We start from the raw sequence: 26,622 nt of genomic DNA on the forward strand, positions 1-26,622 counted from the left end.
TGACCACCCTCTCAGTAAAGTAATTCTTCCTAATATCTAATCTAAACCTCCCCTGCTGCAACTTCATACGATTTCTTCTGGTCCTGTCATTATTCACTTGGGAGAAGAGGCCAACACCCACCTCTCTACACCCTCCTTTCAGGTAGTTGAGAAAAAGCCAAGACAAGTTTCTCCAAAACTGAAAATTCTATTAAAATATTACAAATATTCTCAGAAAATATCCTGCTAGGTTGCAGACTTTAGTGAGGGATATCTAGCTTTTTGAACCATCCATTAGAATAGGAGGCTGGAGATGTAAACATTTTGTTAGCCAAACGTAAGATTATGGTTAACCTGAAGACATACAATTCTGTTAGACTTGATAGAGCTTTCCCACAGGGATTAGAAAAGGAAAGCACCTTCACTTGTTTTTGACAGCTAAATAAAAGATATCTTATAATTTCTGTACAGTTATTTTACAATGGTACAAATGATTAAATGATTATTTATTATTATTATTATTATTATTTGCTTATGTAGAAGAACACCTGCCATAAGTTTTCTTGGCTGTATTAAGGCACTGAAAAAGCAGGTACACATTGATAGGTACTTTAGTAATGAACAAAACACAAGCAAGTCAGGATCTTTATAAATTAATGTATGCTCTCTAATGTTTCAATTATTTTTACCACGGCAGTTTGCTGACTTGTAGGCAAGGTAATTAGACATGGATAAACTTGGATCTGCAGGGTGATTCAGCAAAGTAAATAGGAATTAGTAAGTTTAGTTTTGCAAACAAATTCTGAATCCAGTATGAACAGAGCTTATGCAACAACTAAAATGGGTGATTCCTAGCAGCTATAAGTATTAATTAATGTGGTTTCCCCTTTTTGCAGGTTTTGCCTATAATAAATTCACCGATCAAGACATGCAGACTTCTGTCCGATGCTATGAAAATTAACCGAGGCACATTAACTGCAGGAAATCTTCAAAGGTACAAAAATAAAATGCTTATTCAGTAATTAATTAAACCAAACAAGCCATCAGCATGTGCTACGTAGCCTAAGTATTATGTCAGGTCAATAATTAAGCTGTAGTAAATCTTCTGGAGGTTCTGTCCTGCCAAACTTTAAAGGCTCAAGACTAACCCAAGGACCCTTAACATTTTAGTGAGCCAGTAAATGATTACACAGACAGCTCCTCAACCCAAAGCTTGCTACTATTAACTTTCTATTTTTTAAGATGTTCAGAAATTGTATGTTCTGTGGTTGTTGAATAATATCCTGTGAACAAAATGTATGCCTTTCTTGAGCCTATGGAAAGGAATGTTTTATAGGCTTGAGTTATGTCAAGATAAAAGTGCACTTTTCCTGCAGGGTAAGATATACATTAAGCAAAAAGTAATGGTTTGGAATTTTCCCTTGTTTATACGAACACGACGATTATGAAAACTTGAAGCTAATCTCACTGCATGCAGCTGGTCATGGTAAAGAAAAGCACTATGTAAGCTGTCTCAGGCGACTCTGCCAAAGCAATCCCACAAGATCTGCACTAGTTATGTGCTTTGGAGGCCTGGCTGACTTTTAGGTGGAATTAGGAGGTCACAGCAAGTTGTGTGGTGACCTTCTGATGTGGGAATTACGGAACTAGGCTGAATATCAAATAATACATCTCAACTTAACAAATAAAAATATAAAGCCACACGGCAGAGCACAGAGCAGGAAGCTTGAAATGCTCTGAGATTCAGTTTTCCCTCGTCTGTATTATTTTCTGTCACCTTATTTATGTAAAATATTTCGGTTTAAACAATTTGCAAATGCATGGGATTTCATAGCAGGTATATGTGTGACAGAGGCAAATTTGGATTTAAAATGAAGGCGTTACTAGCAATGAAGGACAGCCGGTGTACATCAAGTTTATTTAACGTGCGAGTCTTTGTATGGAATTTTCTTTGGAACTAGTTAACATTTTGACATGTTAGCTCATTGTTTATTTTAAGTACAGAATATTTAAATTGCCAGATCTTCAGATAATGTTTCATAACAATTAGAATGCATATAAGATTATTCAACCTCTTTTATTTTCCCTCCAGATGTGTGGCTGTATATTGGTCCCATATAAAGCCCATATTGTTTGCTTTCACACAGCATATGAGGGTATCCAGGTTGTCCTATTCTATCTACTTTGTCATTATCTTCAGTTCCATCTTCAGTTCCCCCAGCTTTATCTAAATTTTTCCTAACTTCATCTATTGGTTTATATATATTTTTCCTAGGTTGCTCTTAAAGAGTTTAACTTGAGAAGGGCTAAGAAAACACATGCCTTAGATTTCCATAGAAGCAGAAGTTGTGAAATAACGTGGTTTAGATGAGTGATCTTGCTTTTGTTGAAGAGAATGAACTGGATTATTATTTGCAGTGCCTTCCGGTTCTATTGAATGAAATGACAAGTGATCATTTTGGTGATGTTCCCAGTCTACCAAAGACAGGAAGCACATATAATCTTATGAAGAACTTTATATTGGAAGATTTCCAAGTAATTTTTGCAGATCCCAAGGTTAATTTAAAAAAAAACACAAAAAAACCCAAAAAAAAAACCAACCCAAAAAACCCCTTGGACGTTGTTTATCTAACCTGAAAATTTAGAGGTTTACTTTGCATTGACTACATCATGTGCTGTTGCAGAGAGAAAACCCTTGGACGTTGTTTATCTAACCTAAAACTTTAGAGGTTTGCTTTTCATTGACTACATCATGTGCTGTTGCAGAGAGATGTCTCAAGAGAAATTTATGAACATATTTAAGTCATGGTATCACATACAATGAAACTATAACTGTGAAGTAGGCATAAATTTAATTCATATGTGTCAGTATTAGGAATTCCTTCAGAATATTTATTATGAAATAAAGTATTATCACGTGCACCATGGATAAAATAGTTGAGAAGTTCCAAGAGAAATGAAAAGGCGGCTTTTTGACCTGAAGCTTAAAAATCATGTCTCTTATGTATATAATCTATTAATGACACTCTTAGTGCAAAGACTTTCCTGGCACATTATCCGCTGACATTCCAAAAGCCAACTTCAGTTAATTAAGTCGAATACAACTTAACCCTTGGGGTCAGGTTTTTTTTCAGAAACGTAGTTTCATTACTGCACACACACATAACCCAGTGCCAGTTCCAAACAGGCTTTTTGATCCCAGTTTGTAGGAGCTTGAAAAACCCATTTCACTTCATCTGAAATGAGCATGATCCTGAAACAAGAGCAGGAGAGACTGGCATTACAGCATTTCGCTCCAGGTTACAGGGCTTAGGAGAGTGAATCCACATGAGGGATTGATAGGTCAAGAGTACTGGGCTGACCAGTGGTGTCTCCAAGAAAGAAAGCTCTGTAGATGGTCATGTGGGTCCCACAGAATAACTTGGAAAAATCCCAAGGGGCAGTAGATTGTCAGGAGAGGCTGGGAAGCTGAGCAATAAAGACAAGGGCACAGTCACTGGTCTGTCACCAGAAGGTATTGCTGACCATCCTGCTAGAAGGCACACAGCAGAACTGCGATGTTTTTGTAGGGTTCCTCTCTCTGTGCTGAGATATTTCATTGTTATGAGTTGCCCACACAGCCAAGTCGTGCCAAATCTCTTCTCAGGCAGCCAGTCTCCAGCCAGCATCTTGTCAAGCGTTTTCATCTCCTTGTCTAGAGGCTTTTTCTTTCTCTCCTGCTAAAAGGTCACAAGGAAATGCCTACCAAAACCAGGGAAGTCCCATGGGAAAAATCCTCTAGCACAGAGGTACATCCCTGTGTTTGCATACACACACACACACGTTCTGACACGCACCCACACAAAGATGATCTGCTAAGAAGCTATTTGCTTCTGCATCCCTCCCAAGTGATCTCTGCCATCAGTGACCTTAGTTCTATTTCATTACTATATTTCACTTTTGAAAACAAAACCGATTCTCAACTCTTTTTTTTTTTTTTTTTTTTCTCCAAGCCTGACTTTTAAAAAACACTTTACAAAATTAGAAGCTGAGGACCATTTTTGCTGAAATACCATTGAACAGAAACTTAGTATTTCCTTCAGAAAGCTCAAGAAGTTTCTCAGTTTGGAAAAGAGGATTACGTAGAAAGGGATTATTAGCTGAAAGATAAGGGGGTTTCCTCCTAAATGCATTAAGGTAAATGGCTTTTAACTACAGTAGATACAGCTGATGAAATTAGGTATTCCAAGGAACACAACTTTGGCCTTTCCTTTCCTCTGTTTTTGGTGACTTTCTTGCTCACAGGACATTTCTGATCTGACCTGGTAAACAAGTGTCCTTTCCATTTCGGTTTCTCTCTCACACATAAACCTTTTCTGTGTTTTAACATGTACACTATTGATTAAGATCCAAAGGGAGTTTTTATACAGCCTGTCAATACAGCAGAAAAGTCTGTGATCTTGGAGTTTCCCCTTTAGAAGCTCTGAAAGCGAAGATTCTGGGATTCACTTTTAGTATACCCATAACCTACCACATGTCACTTGTACGAAGCAACAGGCACTCATTTGGCTTTGTGGCTGCTCATCCCTATTAAATTAGTTCACGCCAGTAGAGCTCCAAAGGGGAAGTATGAGGTTTTTCTCCTTCATTTCCTCCTGAGGGGTTCTCAACTGCCGATTAGGTTGCTTCACTGGTTTTCTTACCGGCGTGTTTCTCCGCATTGCCTTGGTGAGGAGCAGACACCAGCAGTTTGGAGGGCTGAAAGCATGCTCAGGAAAAGAGAGATGGGCAAGAGAAAAATAGATCCCCCCAAAAATTCCTTCCTGAAGGCAGGAACTTTCATACGAGTGTACTCCTAAGATTTCAAGACCAAGCTCTCAAAATGCCGGTCTCTGGCCTTTTTAGGTGGTGTTTTTTTCCTGTCAGAGCCAGGTCACTTCCTTCCTGTCCAGTATCAGTCATATTACCACGCCTTGGTGGGGAACTGGTGCTTTGCAAGGGCATCAAAATAAGACACTCACAGTCTGATAAAAACGGTTCTAATATTTTATATAAAGAATTCTTTTAAATTAAGTTTTGTAGAAGAATTCTATGTGTCATTATTTCCTCTACCCCTTCCAAATATTTCCATTCAGATGGATATTTAAGAAGAATAGAGGGGTTTTTTTGCAGCCACATACTTCTACTGCCAGTAACTTGATCCAGAAGTATCTCGTTGGTTTTCTTGCAAAAATGCAAAATGTCTTTATTCGGAAGTAGACCTATAACATCATTAAGATTGTAATGATAGAGTCAGGGAATGGTAAAAAGAATACCAGAGAGACAACTCATTTCTGGCTTTATGTATTAATACCAGAACGACAAAAGAAAACAGCTAAAGCAAAACCATACAAACAAAAATGTGACATCAATGGTGTGACAGAGTAATGTTAAAACTGTACATGCTTTTTGAGTGAAGTATGTGGATAAGATTAACATTTCTTCACAGAGGACCTTTTTGGTCATCTAAAAAAAAAATAATGACATATCTGCAACCGCTTAAATCTACTTGCAGTGAGAAAAGCACTTGGACATGTGTTTATGTATGTATATGTGCTATTGACATGGCGATGCAGCAGCTTGCTGACTCCGGGCCAAGAAACACTAATGGGGAAAGCTTTCCAGCATTATTTGTTGCTTTGCAGACTTACAGATCTAAGACAACATTTCTTTGCTCATTGTTGCCTCAAGTTGTAATCATTTGCCCTACCTCCTCCTCAATCTGTTCCCAGAAGGAAGAAAAAAATGGTCTGTTTTCCTTGTCCCATGAAGGCCTGGTATGTTTTGGTCTTGACAAGAAAGTAGATGATGTACTAGTGAAGTGCAGGCTCTCACCTAAAGAAATGTTGAGAGTGAGGTTATTAGTTCTGGGGAAGAATTCAACCATGTTTTACACTTTATCACTCATGTGGAAGAAAAATGAATGGGTTTCCAGCCAGATTTGCAGTTCTAATATATAGGGGAGCATACAGATGAGAGAAGATATGCACATAAGAGGTTCTCTATGTCAGTCATCACCCCCTTCTCAGCTCCTTTGGTGCTACCCTGCAGTGGGAAAGCTGGTGCACTAGTTCATTGATTAACCTGGTATTTAGAGGAATTTAGTCTCAACTCCTTGCCCCAGAGAAGACCTCTCGTACGACAATGCTACAGTCAGAGCCACAGGGAAAACATCCCTTCACCATCTCACAGGAGAGCTGCAGGAATAGATACACTTAAGATTACAGAATGATTGGATAATGCAGTGATGAGATGCTCATAAATACCATAGAGAAATCCCAGGCTCACAGCTCAGCAGCTGGGTGTCTGTCACACAGTGGGCATGTTTATCTCCAGGAACTGATCCTGGAAGCTGAAGGCCACCCCGGTTCCCACTGAAGGTGTTCTCAGACCCTTCACTGATCAGGTCCAGAGCTTCTACAGGATTTTGAAGTCCTGTGAGAGGTAAATTAAGATGGCTAAGGCAATAAAACATAACCACTGATTAACAAAGCAGGTCTTTATAGCCATTAATCCTATATTTATAAATAGCCGGAGACATGACTGAGTGACGGTGTTCAACCATGCAACTAATTGAAAGCAAATAAAGATATGATGACACAGTAATTGTAACTGAAATGAAAACATTCTTCACCAGCATTTTTAGATTCTTATACACACATTAACTTTTTCTTTTAGGCAGGAGGCCTTCCCCACAACTTTTCATAGTTTAAATAGTACCAAATTAAACCATCAAGTGTCCTGTGTGCTTCTGGATATTTAAAACTATGCATAACTATTGAAATCATACAGAACACCTTAAGACAACAAAAGAATACGGTTTTTCCATGGAAACTTGGACTTTGAGTTTAGGTTGTGATTTTGACAAATTTGTAAATATCCCAACTAGTGGCCATGATGCTGTGGAAGTGGTGAACTGTGTTTGCAGGGCCTCATACTTAGGTTACACTTAATATTCTAGGAGGATTGTGTTCTGTGATGCTCAGAACAAACATGGTGGGTGGTCCTTACACCTCAAGGTGCTCAGCTGGATCATGATGAATTTTTAATCTTATGAAAGAAGTATTTTGAGAACATTTTGGGGTGGTGGTCGTGATTTTTGTCTTTTTCCCTATGATTTGCCTTCTAGTCACTACCAAGTCCCATTGTGCCAACGTCTGATTGCGTGATCTGATTGTCAGGTGCATTGAAATTTTCTGCTGGGTCTCTGCTGAGAGACTTTTCTCCTGGGCTGAATGTGGTATCACAGACATGGCACAGGCTGGGATAAAAATAAAGGGAGGTGACACAGAGGTGAAGGGGAAGCGTAATGCTGAAATACAACAGCAACAGAGATCTAACTATTAACTTGAAGGATATTAACTGGAATAGATGGCGCAGGGGTGCTTATAGATGTTTGTTGGAAGAAAAGATGACTACAGAGACCTGAGCAGATCTGCCTAATTCCAGGAACAGTTCAATCATGGGGCTGTTGTCATTGAGCTTTCAGACTTCGGAAACATTTCTGGTGCTTTTCATTAAAGTGCAGCTCTGTCATAAGACCCTCTCTCATGAGGTTCCTGTGTCTTCCATAATTCATGATGGTTACAGTGAATGTATTAAATGTATACAGTTTGTGCTGTCCAGCAAGCAATTTTACAAACTTTACTTCTATCTTATAAATCACTAGTATTAAGGGTATCAGACATTAGACATTTTCCTTTAGCAAAGATTTGCTGGCTACAAACTTTAGATGCCCTGTATACAGTTACTCATTAGGTTATCACCATTATAACATCTGAAGAAGCCACTTACCTCTGGAGGACTTGCTCCACAGTATCTGATGGAATATAATTAACTACGGAGTTAATACACAAAATGACATAAAGTTCTATTCAAATTTTTAACATTATTGGCCGGAAAGAGATAAAGGGGTAATAAAAAAAAGGCTAATATTTTCTAATTTTTGCTGTTGAAGTAGTTTTGAAGTTAGTTATTTGCTAAGCAGAGGTTGCTGAATAGGAAGATATCACTTTGCAAGTTGACTTTTCAGAGCAGGATATTTTGAGGTGTGTACTTGATGAGTACATCGAATAGCAACAAGATACTTCCATAGATCAGAGTTTTAAAATGCAAACTTGAAATGTGTGTGCCTTTATCTAAATAGCAGTATAAGAGACTTCTGGCTCTTATGTTTCACTGACTTCCTTTTTTCTTTTTGCAGACTTAAGTCTATAAGGTATAAGAATATAGAAATAGATTTTCAAGTAGCATTGTTACTTCACTATATGAAGAAAATAAGGGGGATCATTTCACCAGTCATTGAAATGCAGCCATTTCAGGGATATGGAATTTTATTGGTGTTAGCAAATTAAGAGCTTAGTGAGGAGTAGAATAATATGTGCTGCTAAAACTGCGGAGAAAAAGTAAGCAGGGTAGAATGCAGCTACTTAATTAAAATATTTTTGTATATGTCTTAGAGATGTTTATTTTAAATAATAGGTATTTTCTTTAGCTGTAGGAACCAAAGGCTGTTTCTATAAAGGGAGATGTTTGACCTGCTTCAAGCTATAAAAGAAGATTTGTGATTCTCCAAAGTCCACATGCCCTAGATTAATGTTAGTGTCAAACTGATTCTCCGTTAAGCTCATTTAATGTACCTCTGGGCTATAAGGTGTTACTTTGCCAGCAGCAAAGGTCACATGTTTTCAGGTATTGACAGTGCAGGTAATGACAAGTTGTTTCTGTGTTTGAGTGGATCAGGGTCTTTTTAGCATTCATTTAATGAATCTGGCAAACTGTAGCCTCTGCCCAAGAGGGCTCTGTGCCTTTGAGCATACAGCAGAGGGAATCAGTAAACCTCCAGCTCTGAAATCTATAGCTTCATTTACTTCAGTCCTCCCAAAGGAATTTTTATGCCTTTAGCTAAATAGCAAACAATTTTGAAGCTGATTTTACCTAGGTAGCAAATTTCTTCTTGATCATAAAAAGAAACAGAAAGAATATTTTCTATATTTGTTGGCTTTTTAAAGCACATTTTCTGTTTTAATATATTTAGGTGTGGTAGGTCAAACTAGCCTTACAACAGCAGTTATTAAAAAAAAAAAGTCTGTGAAACTTTGCAAACACTGGTCCTGAGGAAGGAAGCCTGATCAAATAGCTGAAACTCAGGAGCAGAGCTGAAGTTCCTGGCTCCTTCCCGGGTTGTTGAGTGACATAAGCAAGTCGTGTGACAATACCAAGGTTTACACAACGTTGTGAGTCATCTCGAACAGGTAATCAGAAAGTGCATTAAGGGGCTCAGATAGGAGCTTGACATTTCCCAAACATTCACAGACTGTACATGGCTCCTCCTGTACATTCCAGGGGCAAAAAAACACTCAGAAAAAAATTCTTTAAGGCAGAAGGCAACAAAGTGCGTTAATATTATGATGCTCTGGGAATAGAATTTGCTAAATATTATCAGATACCTACTATCTGTGTGGTAAGTTTTTTTCTCCTAGGCTGGGATCTGAGTAAGGGGAACTGGAAACAGTTTATAGGGGATGGCCAAGGGATGGGTACCCAAGGTATCTTTCTTACAGAGATCTAGCTCAGGGCTACAGTCAGGCTTCCCTGGGAAACAGATTCTTGGAGCCTGAAATCACGTCCTCAGTCCCAGTGCTTTCTTCTAGACTGTTCATACATTATCCCAAAGTTGTTCTTTGATAAAGAGCAGAAAGGTCTCAAGAATGCCAACATACTGTCCCCACCTGGAGAACTGAGCCCTCCTCCTCCTCTCCCCCAGCTGTTCCAGGATCTTCATAGAATCGTAGAATGGTTTGGGTTGGAAGGGACCTTCAATACCATCCAGTTCCAACCCCCCTGCCATGGGCAGGGACACCTCCCACTAGACCAGGTTGCTCAAGGCCACATCCAGCCTGGCCTTGAACACTTCCAGGGATGGGGCATCCACAACTTCCCTGGGCAACCTCTTCCAGTGTCTCACCACCCTCATCTTGCCTGGAACAGCTTTCCCAGGAGAGGTGGACCAAGCGTTTTGTCACCATTGCCTGGTGACTGAGGAAATCTCCTGGGAGTGGAGCTGGAGCTCCAGATGTCATCAGGAGGAGAGCTTGAATCTCAGACTTCCTGTTTCCTGGTGGATCCCCAACATCCTATGAGTTTTCCATGGCCAATGTGTGCCTCACAAATCGAGCTCCTCTGGAGACTTATGCCTGTTTTGCATCTCCCAAACAGCTTTAGCCAAAAGGCAGGATCTCGGGCAATTAGCGCAACAAAGACAGGGTGACAACTGAGCAGACCCAGAAGCCTAGCATTAGGTCTCCAAGGAGCTTTAGGTATCTTAAGCTGTGCAGCACGATAGGTATGGATTATTTTAATTGCTCTTCTGAAGTTAAGCTCCTAAGTTTCTCTGAAAGAGCACTGATGTGATTTGTTGCATGCTTGCTGAAAAGCACATTGGTTCATGCTATAGTGACCCAAGTATTGTTAGAGGTTGTTCATTTGTTCACATACGTGTCACAGCTCCCAGAGGTGTCCATGCAGGGGTTTAATTGAACCTGATTAGCTTAATCAGCACAGACTTGTGCATGGACATGCCTTTCTCACATCTCTGCCATTTGTTTCGTTGCCTCCCTTCTCACTTTCCTCTCATCACATTTTTCCTTACCAATGTTTCCCTAACCTTAAACACATCCCTGAATCTTTTCCTTTTTATTTGCTTTCCAGTTGCCTTTTTATTTTTGTAGAAAGTTGTGGAAGACGTAAAAATGGAAGATGAGACTAAATATGATCTGAAGATTTCTATGTAGTTTGCCCCCAAGGTCTTCACAGCAAAATTTGGGATCTGGGCAGCTTCCTTGGCACAGCTGAGTAGGGGCAGGAGAACAGGGCACTCTTGAGTATGATGACATATTAGGCTCCAGAAGAAAGTAAAGAAAGCAAAGAAAGCATTAGAGGGCAAAATTATGCCAGACTTTCCCTCACAGTAGCACTAGGGATTCAAGCACAGCTTCCCTAAGAACATAAGGAAAAGCAGTAAGCAAATACTTTTAGCACTGCAAGTGAAGTCTTGTGTCAGTGTCACTCTGCCAAAGGCAACAGTATTACGTTGGTTTATATTGTTAAAATTCAGGATTACAATTGATGCTTCGGAATGCAGGTCTATTTTTTTCCTCCCAACTGCAGATTATAGGACAGTAATATGTTTTCTCTACCCTTATGAGGAAATAAGTGTACTGAGTTTTAAACGTGTGTATAAGGAAAATAATGCATATATATGTGTGTGTGTGTGCACCTGTATGTAGATATAGATAAAGACATAGAAATAACCTCTAGCCTTGTTTTGTTATGGTGATCGTTGACTCCCCAGGCACAAACTGGGAAATAATGAAAATTTAAGAAACCCTTCCCAGTGTGACTCTTTCATCCTCTTCCTTTTTCTCTGTACCTTTTGTAGTTGTACAATAGTTGTACCTTTAAGTACAACCCAAAGGAGCATCTCCAGGGAGTCCATGTATGTACAGTAGGTTGATTATACCCCAAAACTTCAAATTTGTGCTTTTCAACATATTTTAGGTAAAAGGGACTAGGCAATAGCTCAGAAATGACACCAGTTACCTGGTCTACTGGGTGGGATTCAGAGACCTAGTTGTGGGTGTTAGTGTGTGAATATCTAGTCTCCCATTATAGGCAATAACATTTGGGTCAATACAGCCTGTGGGGCTTGGGGACCTGCACCTGGACAGCCAAATAGTTTCCAGGTTCCCCTAACTGTGCAGATGAGATTCCCCTCTGACTGTCCTGGAAGCTTAGACACCTACCTCATGTAGTCACACTGACATTTTCAAAATTAAATCTAGGTGTCTGCAACGTGGAGGTGAATAGCACTCAATGTAATTATTTCAATAGATGTAGATGCATGTGTGAGGTAAAGACAGTGATTGGATTAAAACTGCTCTGATTTTAACATAAATAAATTCCAACCTATTGTTACGTGGCCCTCAGGGGTAAGTAAAATCCAGTGTATGGTTAACTCACTTCTATGTGCATTAACCTATTGCGAAAAGGATATATATATTCATGAGGCAAGTAACTCTAGAGTATCTTTCTCACGATTAAGTTATTCAGGGTGCTCAGTAAGTGTTTAGCAATGCTAACTCCCGTTAAGCACTGCAAAAGTCAATTACACTTACTCATTTCCGATGAAAATATTAAAACCAGAAGTCAGAGAGCTAGTCCTGCAGAGTCCGAACAGTTCCAAATAATGATTAGTACCATAAAGCAAGAGCACTCATCGCCTTCAGAAGTTGTTTAGCGCTAAGCAGGGTGGAGTCCTCAGGGGCACGTTCCTACCTTGAGAGAGGCTCAGCCTAAGACCTAAGAAGCTCTGACAAGTTGTCAAAACAGACCTGAAGTGATTCATAGGTTTTTGTGCTTGATCCTGTGCATGAAGGTGAATCTGACTATAAGTAATACAATTCATTCCTTTAAATAATAAGATTCAGTCTTGTTTGCCTGTGCAAAACACATTGCTGACAGCCTAGAAATAAAGAAGGGTTTGGATTTCTTTTGGGCTCAGAGCTCTTAAATTCTTCTGTCTCAGCACTGCCTCACTAGATATGTGGGCTGTGCACCCATTCGGAAGCAGGATACAGTCAGTGCTTGATTATCCATGTGTTGCAGATTATCCATGCCACAGGTATTAGCTGAAGCTTGGAGCCACATGAATGTGGCCACATCACTTCCAGGAGCATCTCAACTTCATAATCAGCATGGCTGCTCTTGCATTGCACAGAGCTAGAGTTAACGAGCCCATCTGAAGTTTTCTGGCTCCATGGTAAGCTAGTTCCCTGGCAAACACAGAAGTTCTTGATGGTGTCAACCTATATCCAGCTGGGCTTTATTAATGTGGGCTCAATGCCGCTCTGCCAAGCCCATAGTGCAGCTGATGGTGGTGGCAACCAGGGGGTGGGGGGGAGTGAAGCAGTTGCCTCTGCACCATGGTCAATTTTTATAGAAAAGGAGCTTTCTGTTCTTTTGTGGAGGCACAGTGCCACAAGATTTCAGACAGTTTGTTCCATTTTTCTTTTTAATTTTGACTAACATGTCTTTCTGAAATGCCAGTAGTTGTTGCATGGACCTGTGTTCAGAGAGGTCCATGTGTTCCAAAATTGACTCTATTGAGGGGTGTTTAGTGCTTACTTAGGTTTAGTTGGGTACATGTTTTTAAGTTGTCAATATCAGAGTGATTTTAACGATGTGTATTCATCTCTAAACTGTACTTCACTTCAGGAGACACTAATGCATCAATCTTAGACTGACTCCCGCACTATGACCTGGGCAGCTCTTAAAAGCTTATGGCATGAAATAATGCTCCAGCACTGATTCTATCAGTTTCTCCAAACTTTCAACATTCCTGCACATCTATTTTCTTCATAGGACAGTGACACACATACGTTCTAGGGTAATCTTGAAAGCCTAGCCTCAGATTTATTAAAATCTTAGTGGTTTAAGATTGCTGTGAAAGTTGTTGTGGTTGAAGCATGCTGTTTCCAAACTTGATGGAGGACTTCTGAATGAAGTTAAACTTACCTGCTCTTGATTTAGCCTTGCCAAAAGGCAGAGAATTCCAGGCAATAAAATGTTAGGATATTCCCCTAGCTTCTTTATGATTGTATATTCATTTCTTTATTTTTACTTTTCCTTTCAAATGTCCTATTTCAAGTGGCAGAGATTCTTTATTTTTACTTTTCTTTTCAAATGTCCTATTTCAAGTGGCAGAGATTCTGAAACTACAATGTTATCTTGTGTATAAATGAAATCCAGAAACCTCACACATACTGTTAGAGAATGGAAAACTGAGATCCATGGACAAGACTGAAACATAATTAGAGAAAACGTAACAAGAAAAGCATCTTAATGGTGCTGAAGCAAAGGTTTCTATGGGCTGCAAATATTTTTAATTTCTATAGCAACTTATCATCAAGAACTTTCTGAGAACATGAATTAAGTGAGCCTCACAATTTGAAAGGTAAATAAGAGTTTTATTGAGATGGTTCTGTTGATCACTGGAATACAGTCTGATCCATTTGTGACAGTATATAGACCAGTTGCCCCAGATGGTAACAATCACATACAGCAAGTATTCAGCCTGGAGAAGAGAAGGGTCTGGGGAGATCTTAGAGCCCCTTCCAGTCCCTAAAGGGGCTACAGGAGAGATGGGGAGAGACTATTGATCAGGGAGTAGGGCCATAGGACAAGGGGGAACGGTTTTAAACTGAAAGAGGGGAGATTTATGCTAGGTCTCAGGAAGAAATTATTTGTTGTGAGGGTGGTGAGACACTGGAACAGGTTGCCCAGAGAAGCTGTGGCTGCCCCATCCCTGGAGGGGTTCAAGGCCAGGCTGGATGGGGCTTGGAGCAACCTGGTCTGGTGGGAGGTGTCCCTGTCCAGGGCAGGGAGTTGGAACTGGATGATCTTGAAGATCCCTTCCAACCCAAACCATTCTATGATTCTATAACTGTAGACAAGGTTGAGACCCAAAGTTCCTAGTCATTTGATGTAAACAGTGGCAAAATTAAGACACTGCCTAAGCTGTGAAGGAAACTACTGTTGGTATTGTCTGTTAGGTGCATTGGGAACTCCCATAAATACAGGTAGTTCCAACCGCGTCTTGCTACTTGCCTGGGCAAGTCCCTTAATCTTTTCTTATCAAAACAAGGACCAAAGACATGCCATGTGGAACAGATTCTGAAAGCTCTGTGAAGCCAGAAAAATCTGTTGCCTGTGACCCCAGAGAAAACTTCATTAAGGACATTTGGTAAGACTTCAGTTTGCTTGTATTTCTTTGAGCCTTTCTCCTAGAAGTGTTGAATTATTTGAACTATGTCAATAATTGCCTCAGTTTGTCTACATAAGCTAAGTCATTTAAGAGATTACTTATCAAAGCAGTGAATTTGATGAGAGTATAAGTTAAGCTAATTAATCATCAGTTAATCATGGCCTTGTATCTAGACAAGCAGCAGCCTTGCAATATGCATTGCCTGGGGGTAATAAGTAAGAATACTGTACTTCACATTAAGCTTTGGGAACAGTTCTTTTTTATTTCATATATAGACTTGCTATAAATTCATTACAGTGCAAAAAAATGCACATGTATTTTGTACAACCTCTGCCCTTCCAGTGGTGTTATCCAGATACTGTATTCTTCAATTTAATTTCCTCAGCCTGTTGGAAAAAGAAAATCCAGACTACAGAAAGTCCCTGTGCCAGAAGTACACCGCCTGTTCTCTGTTTCATAAGCTTATGTCTTTCCCTAAAACTCCAGAAACTTTAAGTGTATCCAGCCAGTAAACTAATTTATCTTCAAAGCATCCCAACTGCAGAACTGTAATTCAGGAGAAGAGGTGATCTGTTGGACACAATGCTCAGAACCATTTTTTTGTCGATGAAAACCAGGGCTTATCACAACCACAGCAGCATTTCTTGGTGCATCATTTCTCTCCTGTAACTCCCCTAGAATTAAATGTTCCCCAGCAGCTTGACAACCACAGTGTGTTTCTAACTCACAGCCACACACATTACAGTGCTGTAGCTGGGTATTGATGGGACAAAGGTTTTGATATCGATAGTGGGGTTTTATCCAAGAGGAATAGTGTCACTGTTTTCGTAACAAAAAGCTTTTAAAAAGCCTTTGTGGTCTTTTCTGTTATTTTCAGCTAAGATCTAATTAAAAGGCTGTTTAGCATACTTGGCTTTCACACAGCAGACCTGTGACTTGTCCTTTTTCTGTTACCAACACTTCCCTACCTTTCAGCTCACCTGGGTGGACTTTCAGTGCACCCGAGTGAAACTCTTTTGGCTGCTTCTGAGGTTGCTTTCTGCTGTGCTTGTCAAATCTGACTGATTTGTAACAGGGCTAAAAACAGAGCAGTAACTGGGAATTAAGCTGATAATATCAGTGTGGCCATATGTAGTAATCATAAAGCAAAATAATAAAATTTCACTGCTCGAATGGCACCTTGTTTGCTATACTATACCAGCTCCTGTGCTTTAGATGCTCAGTTGAAGATCAAAGAAATCTCTCCTTTCCAGGGGATGACTCAGTTCATTCATACCATACCCATAGGCAAAATTCCTCAGTGCGCTGTGCTTTGCTGTGAGAATATTCACGTTCTGAAGTCAAGCTCAAATGTTCAGACACTTCAGCTCTTTGAACAAACCAATTGTTTAATATTTCAAGTCACTTTTTACCAAAGTCCGTTTCAATACAAAAATGTTCCTAGTTAATTCTTGAGTTTACTTTGCTGGGCCAACCACACTGAACTCTTGAGCACCCAAGGGGTAGGAGCAGTAATATGGAAGTACGGTAAAAACACATTACTGTATTTACCTTCAGCAAATTAACTGTGTAGGAGGCCCTACATTAGCAGGATCCAGGCACCCAGAAGTCCAAGGAACTTCAGGCCAATATGTGATGCAAAGCTGTGGTAGTGATATCTGTGTTCCCAACCTTGTGAGTGCACAGTAAGAAGACAGTAGGTCTTTCTGTTTCCTGGGAGAAGAATCATAGAATGGTTTGGGTTGGAAGGGACCTTAAAGACCATCTCGTTCCAACCCCCTGCCATGGGCAAGGACACCTCCCAGTAGACCAGGTTGCTCAAAGCCCCATCCAGCCTGGTCTTGAAACAAAAGTTCTGCCTGTATCCCTTTTCTTCCCTTCTGCCCTATCAAAATGAGTACAAGAACAGGATCCTTACCAAAACAGTTACATAGTGAGGGAAGTCTGTCATGGAGGAGGGACATAACAACTCATGTCTTGGTAAGAAGGGCTGCAGAGCTGGGGAGAAGGGCTGAAATTTCAGCTTCATATAGTTCTATGGCTTCTTAGATGACACCCCACCCTTACATATGTCAGATTAGTTTATTGTAAAGAAGAGAAACATAGAATTTTGAACTTGTAATTCTATCGAAAGGAAAACCGTGTTTCAGGAACATCTAGCTGGCTTCTCTGTGTACATGGGAGTGTTCCCTCCTACTCTCTGTCTTTGAAGGAGGCACTGGGGAGCATGGATTAAATGATTAAATCAAATCTACTAATTGTATTAAAGCAGTAAGTTGGATAAAATTATTTGGTTTTGCATTATAGTATTGTGAAGGCAAATTCCCTGCACAGCTTCACAGATGAAGTAGGACTGACTTATTTAATGGGACTTGGCCACAGGAGTTGTGCAAAGGATCAGAGCCAGAAATAGCAGTCAGAAAGAAATGATACTTCAGACAAAATGGAGCAGTATTCCCTGACAGTTCTGCCAAATTTGTTAATTTATTTTAATGACTTTTTTTTTAAAACAGTGAATGATACTTTGTTTTAGTGGAGGTAGCCTGCCCAAGCTAGTGGGCTACATGACACTGAAGTCATGTTTTGATTAGCATCAAGATTCCTACAGGCCTAAATCAATTCATTGTGCAAAGGTACAAGAGCCAAAAAAATGTAATACTTAGAATTAATGATGTTTGGTCATCCATTCTCCAGTGAGGCTGGAAACACAGATGAGTGTGGTGGCCTTCCCATTGCATGTCGTCAGAACTCTCTTCCTCAGCCACACTTTTAGCATTGCCAACTCTGATTTATCAGACATCTCATTTTTGGCATCGTATGATTCTAGGGAAACTTATCTCTCAATTGAAAAAAAAAAATGTTCTTTAGGACTTAGGATTGCCAAAAACCTTTCAAAATGCACAACCATAGAGGCTATGACGCCCAAAGATAAGTAACGTGAATACAGCATTTATTATTTTTTTAAATATCATTATCAATATTCTTGACTTATCTTGGCAGCTTGACTAGTACCTTTTTTTTTTTTTTTAAATGTTTGCTCTTGGCAGGAGTAGAATCTCTTCATTTTTCAGTGGTTCTTCTGATTTCTGCTGTTCAGTGACTTGAACAACCCTGTCATTTTCATTTGCATGGATCACCTTCTTTCTTTAATCCTACTGCTACTATTGAAGTAAACAAGAGTGTTGCCGGTAACTTCAGAATGGAGCTTAACAAAAAATACCTTTTGGGAAATTTAAGCAGAGTCCTTCAGTCTGTTTCAGACAGGGGCTATTGTGCAGCATGGTTAAATCATTGTTATTCTTTTATTCCCTCTGTATAAGTATAACAGCAGTATAAAAATCTTTTTGATGTCTTGGGTAGTGTATGGCATCACAGGAAAACTAAGGAGGTCTTCTAAGCTGATTAAATAAAACCAACAAGAGTCACAGGAGGGAAGGGAGGAGGGAAAACATTTGCTCGCCTGATCTGAGATGTTTGCAAAAGCTGCAGCAATTCTCCACCAGTTAAGGATTGAAGTTTCCCTGGTGGACTGGTGACCTTTGATGTGATAATTGCTGGTTTTCCTGAAACTCCGAAAGAGAGCATGTATAGTAGGGTTAGAAGAAAAAGGGATAAATATTAATGAAGCATTGGATTTTCATTCAAGAACAGCAGGAACCAAGCAGTTAAACGCTCCTTTTCATCCTATGAAGCAGGATAGAAACTAAGATCCCTATAATGTTTGCCACATAACTTACATACCTTAATCTCTAAGCAGATTTACAGTGTTGCGTATTTCTATGGGTAAGAGCTTGTTCTGTTGTTGAAAAGAGTATTTATCCTGTTAGGTTTTCCTTCTTTTGAAATTGTCATATAAAATTTAATTTTAAATGTCATTTTAAGTATTGCTAAGTTTTTTATCTCCAATGTAACACATACATATGTGTAAGGGTATTAATTTTCCATTATGGGGACGCTAGAAGTTTTATTCTTCAGGTCAGGCTGAGTAAGCTGCAGCGTGTCAGGAAAAAGGTGACAATATTATCCTTCTTGTCAGGAAGTGTGGTGACAGGACAAGGGGTAATGGTTTTAAATTGGAAGAGGGGAGCTTTAGCTTAGATTTTAGGAAGAAATTCTTTACTGTGAGGGTGGTGAGACACTGGAAGAGGTTGCCCAGAGAAGCTGTGGCTGCCCCATCCCTGGAGGGGTTCAAGGCCAGGCTGGATGGGGCTTGGAGCAACCTGGTCTGGTGGGAGGTGTCCCTGCCCAGGGCAGGGGGTTGGAACTCCATGATCTTTAATGTCCCTTCCAACTCTAACCATTCTATGATTCTATGATTCTTTTTATTGTGACCCACGTGGAAGTTTCTGCCCTTTGCCTGAATCCAGGTGGATCTTGAGCTACATCTGCTCGATCACAGAAAATAACTGGTAAACGTGCTATAGAATTACAGAATCACATGGGGTTGGAAGGGACCTCTGGAGATCATCTAGTCCAATCCCCCTGCCAAAGCCGGTCTACCCAGAGCAGGTCCCACAGGAACATGTCCAAGCATGAACTTCTTACATTCAAGTTTGTGCCCTTTTCCTCTTGTCCTGTCCCTGGGCACCACTGAAAAAAGACCGGCCCCATCCTCCTGACAGCCTCCCTTTCAGTATTTATAGGTGTTGATCAGATCCCCCCTCAGTCTTCTCTTCTCTAGACTAAAAAGACCCAAGTGCCTCAGCCTTTCCTCATCAGAGAGATGCTCCAGGCCCTTCATCATCTTTGTGGCCTCTGCTGTCCCCTCTCCAGCAGTTCCCTGTCCTTCTTGATCTGGGGAGCCCAGAACTGGACCCAGTGCTCCAGATGGGGCCTCCCCAGGGCAGAGCAGAGGGGCAGGATGACCTGCTGGTCACACTCTTCCTGATGCACCCTAGGATGCCATTGGCCTTCTTGGCCACAAGGGCACTTTGTCAGCTCATGGTCATTCTATTGTCCAGCGGGACCCCTAGGTCTTTTTCCTCAGAGGTGTAGTTCAGAGGTATATTTCTCCTCAGAGGTATATTTCTATATTTCTATACCTCCTCAGAGGTATATTTCTCCTCAGGCTATAGTTAGCATGCAGTTCACTTTCTCTCTCACAGTCTGGGTGAAAAGAAAAATGTTTGCAGAGCAAAACAGGAGCAAAGTAGCTCATTGCTTACCACAAAGACTTTTCCTTCCTTCCTTCCTTCCTTCCTTCCTTCCGTCTGTCCGTCCGTCCGTCCATCCTTTTTTTATAATAGAGACACCAGTGTTTTATTTACCTGGTGAAGTTACTTTCTTCTGGAGCTAGTGGTTGCTTTAGCTAGTAGATTAAAAGATACCTAGAGTTTGCCAAAAGGCTTACCATCTCCAGTCAGTTGTTAATTTGCACGTCTGTCGTGGCTTGGAAAAAGATCAAGTATTAGCCTTTATTCTAGCATGTCAGCCTTGTTGTTCTGTTATCTTGAAGTATTTTAAAGCCAAATAAAATTGAGATTTTTCAGACTGATTAGCTGGTGTGACTGCAAAGGCATTTTTGTGTTCAAGAGATGTCTTTGTTACAGCGGCCATCATATCTGACCTGCTCCCTAGGTCAATAAAGATGAAGGGCTCTTGGGCCGTTGCAGAAGGAACTCATTGTGGGCCACGACTGGGCCTGCTTTCGTATGCATACACTCACCCCCAGCCTAGCAACATACATGTTCCCTTGGAGTGATTAATATAGCATCAAATCAGACGTACTGTTTCTCTGGAAAACATCCTTGTAAAGCTGACTGAAACGGGAGGTTAAATATCAAAGGGCTAACACAAAGAAAGGGAATGATCAAACAACGGGACTATTTTGTGATTTACATGGTTTATTTTGCTGATGATTAAGTAAAGAAGAACCTGCTGAGATGAAGAGTAAGCAATTACATAGTGAGGAAACTCATACTTATTGCCCTTATTAGTAGTATTCATAGACTGAGAGACCCTCCACAGGGTGATCACTTGCTAATTCCTTATAACCAACAGCTTTGATGTGCTTATGTTATGTGATTTTCTTGGAGGAAGGGAAAAGTCAGGAAATACTCACTGAATGCCTAACCACTGAGAATCAGTGAAAAATCGAAGAATTCAGGAAACATTTGTAAATAAAGAAGGCTGCATGCTTATTAATGGCTGTATCCCATCTTCAACTGTCAACATCCTCTCCTAGAAGGCTCTATAATTAGAATAATATGTTAATCATAACCACTAGTTATTGCAAGATACAGAATAATTCCCCAAAGTGATAGGGAGATACTTCATGGCCGGCACAGCTGACGACAGCAGCAATAGCTGGTTATGGAAGTAGAGAAAACTTTAATTGTAAGGCCATAAAAACTTCCTTTTAATAAAGTGTCAGTGTTTTACATTTCACAGAATGAATCACAGAATCACAGAATGCTATGGGGTTGGAAGGGACCTCTGGAAATCACCCAGTCCAACCCCCTGCCAGAGCAGGTCCACCCAGAGCAGGTCCCACAGGAACATGTCCAGGTGGGTTTGAATGTCTCCAGAGAAGGAGACTCCACCACCTCTCTGGGCAGCCTCTGCCAGGGCTCTGCCACCCTCACAGGAAAGAAGTTCCTCCTCAAGTTTAGGTGAAACTTCCCATGTTCTAGTTTGTGCCCATTTCCTCTTGTCCTGTCACTGGGCACCACTGAAAAAAAGACTGGCCCCATCTTCCTGATACCCATCCTTTAAATATTTATAGTCTTTTATCAGATCCCCCTCAGTCTTCTCTTCTCCAGACTGAAGAGACCCAAGTCCCTCAGCTTTTCCTCATCAGAGAGACCCTTTATCAGATCCCCCTCAGTCTTCTCTTCTCCAGACTAAAGAGACCCAAGTCCCTCAGCTTTTCCTCATCAGAGAGATGTTCTAGTCCTCTCATCATTTTCATAGCCCTGTATAAGGGTTTTATCATATATAAATATATATATTTAATATAATATGTATCTTTATTCACAGAAAAGACTTGGGGAAATGATGCTTAACAAAGATTTTCACTAGAATAGTAACTCCTGCTTCCTCCCATCTGCAATATGGCTTTCGGGTAAGGAACCTTGCCTCTATGCTGATCTTCATTTTAAGCTGCTTTCAAGCTGCTTGGGCAGGGAAAAGGTGCCTGAGCAAAAATTAGGTCCCGATGTCAGTTGGTGTTGTTAGATAGATTTAAAAACAATTCCAGTAGTGGTGGATCCAAGATAACACCTTACCTGTGTCTATGCCGCCATCAATAGATGGTGACTACTCTTCAAAGGCCGGCAAGGAGTGTCCTTTTAGGCATGAGAGCGCTGTGAGGACTTTTTTCCTGTGACAGCACGTTGTCTAGAAGCCTGTGAAAAAAGTATCAGGGTAATAACAACATGTCCAGTTAACAGGGGATGCTTCTGCCATGATAGTCCATGGCACGGCAGCAAGTAACATGTTGTATTTTAGTCCCCACTGATATTGTCATTACCAAAGTCTGAATGCCATGAAGATTACACAGTTTAAATGACCTCTGTCTTCAAAAAGAGAAAAAGCATGGTGTTGAGGAGCATTTAAATGTAGAATGTCTGGCAGTTGCATATTTATACATGGCATATATATGTGGCATAAGACAGATAAAGACTGTAAAATGAACCAGTCTGAAAATTTCGTATTAGTAAATAAGTAAATATCAGTAAATCTTTTCCACTTCCCTTATTTAACTCCTAAGGTAAACACAGCATACCTTACTGAAGAAATACAGTCTGGTTTATATTCCTACAGTACAGAGCAGTAAGTGAAACCATGCCTTTACTTTGAACTTTGACCCAAATATGGCATTGTCAGCTTATCGTTTCTCAATAATTTCTGAATAGTGTGTGATCAGTTTACAAGTAAAGAGACGAATTAAGTGTGAGACAGTCTTAGCTCAAATGCAAGGCTGATGAATGGAAACAAGTCAACAGTAAATCTTCAAGGAGGCTTACCTGGATGATCATTAAGGATCCAAACTCATGCTCGGGTCTAGCTTGGTATGTCATCATCCATAACAAATTACAGAATGCTGTTAGTTTTGGAAAGCCATTCTGGCACAACGTCCTCAGTAGAAATATCATCAGGTTTTAAGAGAGCCCTTGTACTTAACAACTGTTGTCATTTAATATTGTAGGGAAGTATGATCTGTGCTATGTCTTTCATTAAAGGTAGAGCTGGCCAGAGGATGACAGTTGAGCTTTCAAGGAGTCAGATCTTTTCGTTTCACACTGCGGTGAAAACAAAAGCCTTCCAGTGTTTTTTGTTTTTCTTTCCACAACATGAAATTGCACTGAAATTTATTTTTGGATTGAAACGTTAAGGTTTTCTGTCTGAGCCTCAAATCTGGGGATAAGCAGAATGCTTAGCCTGGACTCACAGTAGTTGGGCTGATCCATCTCTGTTTTAGTTTCAATGCTATTTCACTGATACCAGTGATAAACAATTAACTAATTCTTTGTACGGTGAATCAAGGAACTTAGATGAAAGGCTTTATGTAAGAAAACACTCCAAAATACTGAAAGTGTTATACTCAACATACAGTTTACAAACAGAGAATGACACGTTAAAAAATTGGCCAAAAGTCCCATTTAACAGGATATTTCCATAACATATGGCACGAGGAGTAGTTTTTCAGCCATAAGCCTTGGGCAGGTATTAGATGCTAACTTGTGACATTCATCACACTGTCTAGGAGACGCATATGATTCACACCAGTCAATCAGCTGCCTTGGTTTTAAGCAATTTCATGCTAAAAAGAAAATGTATTAGCAAAAGGTCTTTGCTAGTTGGTTACGGTTATTTGCTTCCTAAAATTGCCTTCCCACCGTGTCCTCACCTGTAAGCTAAAACCTGAATCATTTGACTGTTAACAGTTGATATACATCTTGTATAAACTGCTGAACTGAGTGTTAAACTGTAGCCGATAGGATAATGTATAATAAATAGACACCACTTTAACACAGTAGTAAAGGTGGTGGTTTGTGACATGCTCCACTCTCCCACGTTGCAATTTTTGTTTGGTTGTTGTTGTTTACACCCTTCCCCAGAGAACAGCTGATTCTGTGGATTTATCCAGAACAATTTCCTGGTGAAATGTACTTGTCCATTGCAACTTTTAGGGCCACTTTTCCTTCATTTTTATCTCATGGGGTTTGATTCTCATTCAGCTGGATGAGAATTAAACTTTTTCAATCAATTACAACTGATGCCGTTGCTGGCCACACATGTCATGGCCATGTCCCCATCCCCAGGGAGATGCCCAGTGCCCGGGGCTGGGGGTGCTCCTGTGCCCTGAAAATATGATTATAGGTGTTATTTGAAACAGAGGAGGGTTTTGTTTGCAGATACATAAAAATTACATTACTGAACATAAGGATCACATGCCAACATCAGACATATCACTGTATCTCTTTCCCAGCTCTATTCTGTGAAAACCTGGATGTGTAACTTTAATAAAGGCCTAGTTTGGGGAGAGAAAATCATGCAAAGAAATGTGGAAGAGTCTTACAAATAGTTGCAATGTTAAGATAAATGCCTCTGACCAGGGGTCAATGGGGTTTCAAATGCTGGAGATAATGGAAACATAATCCGGTGCCAAATGATACTTCAGCATAATGCATTTTTCATTTCAGATCCTTTCTCTCTCCTTATACCCTGAAGTGTTTGGTATATTTTTGTCCAGATTTTAACATGTCTATAATCCAAAGGTACTTTACCAGCTAGAAAAGAGGTAACTTTCTAGGAGCTTTCATTAAAATGGAAAAAAAAAGAACAGTAAGTGGTTTTTCCGAACAGTGTTCATGCTCTTCTTTAGCTGCAAGTTACAGTTTCCAGTTATGCATCAGGACACTACACACAAATAACAGAACATTTTCAGCCTGGAAGATTTTTCTATATTTATGTTCATTGTTGAATTCTTCTGTCACAAATGAAAATGGTTGGGCAGACAATAGGGGGGATTATGCCATGATATTATTGTAGATTTTTTTCTGAATCATCTGTCCAATAGGCATTGTCTGCTCTTCACTGTAAGCCACAGAAGGCACCTCTAATTTTGGAGGCCAGATATCTGGAGGCTGTGTTAGTTTGAGAAACCTGTGAGCCTCAGTCTCAGAGTATCTATTACTTAGAGCCTACAATCAGAGCTGCCTACATGAGAAACCCTTACTATGGGGAAGACTCTATGGGTACAACTGTAAATTAATAGCTTCATTCCTACTGTAGAAAAACTCTGGGAAATGCATTAATCATTGTGATGTTAATAGATGATAGTGATATCTTCAAGAATAATATGGGTTTTTATAGATTTTAAGACATTAATAAATTAAAAGGATTTGTAAAATTTAGTACATGCAAGTCTGGTAATGATTAACCTTTTTTTTCCAGGAAACTTTTCCTATAAAACTGCTTTATTGTGGCTATAAACTTTCTATTAAAATTTCTTAAATTAAATCTAGAAATAAACACATTTTGCAAATGTAATGCCACTGTAAGTAGAGGCCTTGGAAAATTATTATTACTATTATTCACTGTCTGCAGCCCTGTGTTTAGTTTTGCAGTTTTCTAAGAAACTAATGAGCAGCCTGAATGATATTTTCAGGAACAATTGGAACTTGTTGACAGCACTAAAAATTTGAAATTCCATATTTTAAAGCCATAACTGTTTCACATAGAAACAGTTTCACATGAGACAGAGGATGTAGCTTTTAAGCTGCCTGCATTTAGGCTTTAAAATCAGCCATATGGGACAGAAGGGGTCCCTCTGGAAAAATATTCGTTTAACTCCTGATAAATTACTCATTTTTGCTTGTTTATTTTAAAGGACAACATACACAGGAATGTATTCATGGCAGATGAATTAGCTCCTATATTATGAGTGTGCAGTGTGGTTAGTGTGAAACGTTTACACCACCCAGCTCATCAGAAACCAGTCAGATCATTTGTTTCATTCCAGCTGTGCTCTTTACATTTACATGGGGCCTGGGACAGAGGGGATTTCAAATCTCTCTTTCCTCATATATAAAGTCACACTTTTTTACAAATTCTGACTTCTTTAATCACTCGGTTTTATTATCAAAAAAAAAAACCAAGATGATGTCTAAATCAGTTTTAATTTCTGCTGAACCAGGACTACTGAAATAATTGAAAGAATTCTCCCTAGTTCAAAGGACTTTCGTCAGCCTGTAACTATAGCAAAAACAGCTTTTTTAATGGCACTATTAATTTCTGGTCCTGAAAAAAGTTCAGAAATAATCAGAAATAGAAAAATCAGTCAACCCAACTATTTGAAAGTCTTCACTGATTCATTCATTTCACAAGTGAAATACCGTGTGAAATTTTTGTTTCACTTAATCCAGCTCACTTGTCCCTCTTTAAACAACAGCAATACCTCTTTAAACAAATGTTAAAATGTGTTTGACTCAGCATTTGTTAGCATCTAACAGCTCTGGGTCCCCAGTACTAGAAGAACATCAATAAACTCGGGTGATTTTAGCAGAGGGCCATCAAGATGGTTGGGGTTGGAGCCCTCGCCCTGTGTGAAGAGACAGTGGGAACTGTGCTGTTTAGCATGGAGCAGAGACAGCTTTGGGGGGATCTAACAGCAGCCCCCCAGTGCTTACAGAAAGGTCACTGAGAATCACAGAATGATAAGGGTTGGAAGGGACCTCTGGAGATCATCTCCTCCAACCCCCTGCCAGAGCAGGTCCACCCAGAGCAGGTCCCACAGGAACGTGTCCAGGTGGGTTTGAATGTCTCCAGAGAAGGAGACTCCACCACCTCCCCGG

The 26,622-nt window shown here is 40.0% G+C and overlaps 1 protein-coding gene across 3 annotated transcripts in view; it reads left to right on the forward strand.

Moving 5' to 3' along the window:
* Positions 1-26,622, forward strand: part of SULF1 (sulfatase 1) — a 154,487-nt gene that overhangs the window by 25,375 nt on the left and 102,490 nt on the right. For all 3 annotated transcript variants that reach the window (XM_014939652.1, XM_014939654.1, XM_014939653.1), the window contains one exon: positions 876-973. The gene's annotated coding sequence lies outside the window, so the exon portion shown is untranslated. The remainder of the gene's footprint in view (positions 1-875; positions 974-26,622) is intronic.

The sequence above is a fragment of the Calidris pugnax genome, unplaced genomic scaffold (assembly GCF_001431845.1).
Source record: "Calidris pugnax isolate Ruff unplaced genomic scaffold, ASM143184v1 scaffold5, whole genome shotgun sequence".
In the NCBI taxonomy this organism is placed as follows: domain Eukaryota; kingdom Metazoa; phylum Chordata; class Aves; order Charadriiformes; family Scolopacidae; genus Calidris; species Calidris pugnax.